The sequence below is a fragment of the Papaver somniferum genome, chromosome 5 (assembly GCF_003573695.1).
Source record: "Papaver somniferum cultivar HN1 chromosome 5, ASM357369v1, whole genome shotgun sequence".
Classification (NCBI taxonomy): domain Eukaryota; kingdom Viridiplantae; phylum Streptophyta; class Magnoliopsida; order Ranunculales; family Papaveraceae; genus Papaver; species Papaver somniferum.
The window spans coordinates 127,095,773-127,098,748 of NC_039362.1; the positions used below are offsets into that span (position 1 = coordinate 127,095,773).

The window sequence follows — 2,976 nt, forward strand, 5'->3', positions numbered from 1 at the left end:
CAATCAAATACAGGTCCGCGGTATAACTTCGTGCATGATAACGTTTTGCAGTAGAATAACAAGGAAAATGGAAGATGCAGAGAAAAAAGAAGGGTTTCATTGATAAGGACTCATCCAGTTACATAGATAGATTATCTTTGTATATACATGAAGAGGGCAAACCAAAAGACTAAAGGGAAACCAAAGAACTTTTTGGACGGCACACTCATGGGGATGGGCCCTTTAACGTTATCAGTTTTTTACTACCCAAAAATACTTGGTTTAGCATTTGTATCTACGGCATTTGGGTAAATATCAAACAAACCTGGGGGCAAATACATCACCTTTCCTGTTTTCCTTTCCAGAATCGAAATCTTTTCTTTCTTCATCTTCATCACTATAGATAGATTTCTCACTCTATATTCGGGTAATCTATACTCAGTTTGAATCTGGAGTACAGGGTTTTGATTTGATTGAATATTCAATCATCATCTAGCCTGTAACCCCAAATTCGATAATTGGGTATTGATTTGGTAGAAACGTCAAACCCTCCCTTAATTTAATTGATTTGAGTTGCAAGGGAATTAGGGTTTGTGGGGTTTTGATGCGATGCCATTTTTTTTTCTCTAACCTTAGGAAGAAAAATTTGAGGTAAGAATTGATGATAATTAGCAACCATTTTTCGAGTTTATATTATGTCTGATCCTGTAAATTTAGTTTTTGAGTTATTATTACTATTTGTTTGTTAATTTTGATTTCCAATTTTATGTTTCATTTGATTTTGTCTATATTAAAATTAGGGCAAAGATTAAGTTGTAAAGATTATTATTAGTTAACATGTGTAAATGTCTGAGAGGATACCATAATTGCATGTCTCACAGGGTTATTGATAATCAATCATGTTCTGAAAATGAAGAACTGTAGTAGAGCCAAGCAAGTGATGTCATTATGTTAAGTTTTACTCATCATAGAGAAATTTATGATCCTAAACTAACTTACTAGGCCGTACCAATTGATTAATTTTGATTTCCATTGATAACTTTTTTAAATGAAATCCAGATTGTAAGAATTGACAGTTGAATTTCAGTTGGATATGAGTTTTGGATTTCATCCTTGGTTGCAGTATAGAAAGATTAGTGAACATCACGTGTTTGTGTAAATGCCAAATTGAATACCATTTTAGTTTGTACTCATTTTTAATTCAAAATCTTCCGTTATTCTGTTATTGAAAGAATGTAAACATCGTGTTGATCTAATTCTTTATTTAGATTTTCGATTAGTGTTCTTTTAAAAGATGTTATGTTTTTATAAGCATGTCTTGAACACCTAAGTCGTAGTGGTATAAGAGTGACGGGAAAGAGGGCAGTTGTAGTTGGTTTACATTTCATTGCTTCTTTTGAAAGTTGATGCTACTGTGACTATTTTCCAGTCTCATACGCCCGGTCTTGAAAGCATCATCCATGAAGCATGTTTTGCCATTTCTGCAGATGGGAAAGAGCATTTGTTATGTGGAGATTCTGCTACGAAATTCATGCTTTTTCGCTTGCTATAGTATTAGATGGCTTGGCTTCTAGGAAATTGATTTTTAGTCTATATTCCACAAAATGCTACATTCTTTCACATCTTTATCAGAATTGTGTATCTCTTATATAATTTTGTTAGCTTTGCTAAGTTAGAGAAGATATGAACAAAAATCATGCAGAAAACACACACAGTCAATACATGTAAACTTGAATGTGGTGTTGCCTTCTATTTGTTCTTTACAGTTCTTGGACTTGAACTATAACATAATGGTTAAGGGTGATTGGATTAAATTCAGAGCTGTTGTAAATGAGTTGGGACGAATGCTGTGGCTGACCCATGATAGGATAGGTTACAGGCCAGGGGCGATGTAGGTTTTAACCAGGTACGTAAGGTAGTTGGATGCGTAACTCCAGTCCCGGTTCGGTTGGTGCCGAGCGTAAGATGGAGCAGTTAACCCACATTTGGGTAGTATTTTGCTATATGTACCTTTTTGTTGATAGTTACAAGTATGATTGACAACTTGCTTTGGTGAAGAGATAAGAGTCAAAAAATTTCGGAAGATGTTACCATTGTTAAATATTGACCCCGATACAGTAATGAAGGGATTAGATCACTAGCACCCCTTCCGCCCCCGTGCCATTATGGCACGAGCAATCCACTAGTCTATCAATCTTACGAAAAATTTCAACCTTTATGAAGATTTAGAGTTTGATTTAGAGTATCGAGTAAAGGGTTGTCGCTGTTTATCAAATGAACTTCAGATTTTGAAGAATTGTTTTTGTGCTTTTTTAAAGAGTTTCTAGGGGTTTAATCACTCTGTTATATTTCAACTTCACCATGTCGTCAATCTCCCGAGTCATATCATGCTTTATTGGATTGTGAATGAAAAGAATGGTTCAGTGAAAAGAATGGTGGTTATGAGATTTTAATCGTGTTTTGTTGTTTTCTGTAATAGGCTTGCCAGGTGGATACATTTCCGGTAAAGAAGAAAGACATTATGAAGTTCATTGGAGAGCGTAGGTTCATAGATTGGGTTAAGCTCAATTATAACCACAGGACTACAGTTATCGATAAATTGAGGTACGTATCCGGTATCCCATAATATGTAAATGCTTTCTTCCTTGCAACGTACATGCTTCCACAACCTCTTCCTTTGAATCACCTCCTCTTCGAGACTGATTTATCTTCAACCTTTTTTTTTTGATACTAAAAGAAATTTTTTATTAGATTGTTGAATTGGTTACACCATTCATGTCAGCATATAATGCTTCCACAATAAAGTTTGGTGGATTCCAACTATTACTAATTTGAAAATTGCGAGAATGGTTAGCCAGCTTATCGGCTGGATTATTACATTTCCTAAGAATAGATTTGCAAGTCCATAATGGATGCCTGCTAAGATGACTAATGATATCAAGAACCATTGCTTGCGATTCCCATCTGACCCTGTGGTACGCTCCATTAGCTGCTGCC

The 2,976-nt window shown here is 35.2% G+C and overlaps 1 long non-coding RNA gene across 1 annotated transcript; it reads left to right on the plus strand.

The window, feature by feature from the left end:
- Positions 1–306: 306 nt before the first annotated feature.
- Positions 307–2,584, plus strand: LOC113282640. The gene is made up of 2 exons (XR_003327081.1): positions 307–630; positions 2,459–2,584. It is a non-coding gene; the product is annotated as an uncharacterized LOC113282640 (long non-coding RNA).
- The last annotated feature ends 392 nt before the right edge of the window (positions 2,585–2,976 follow it).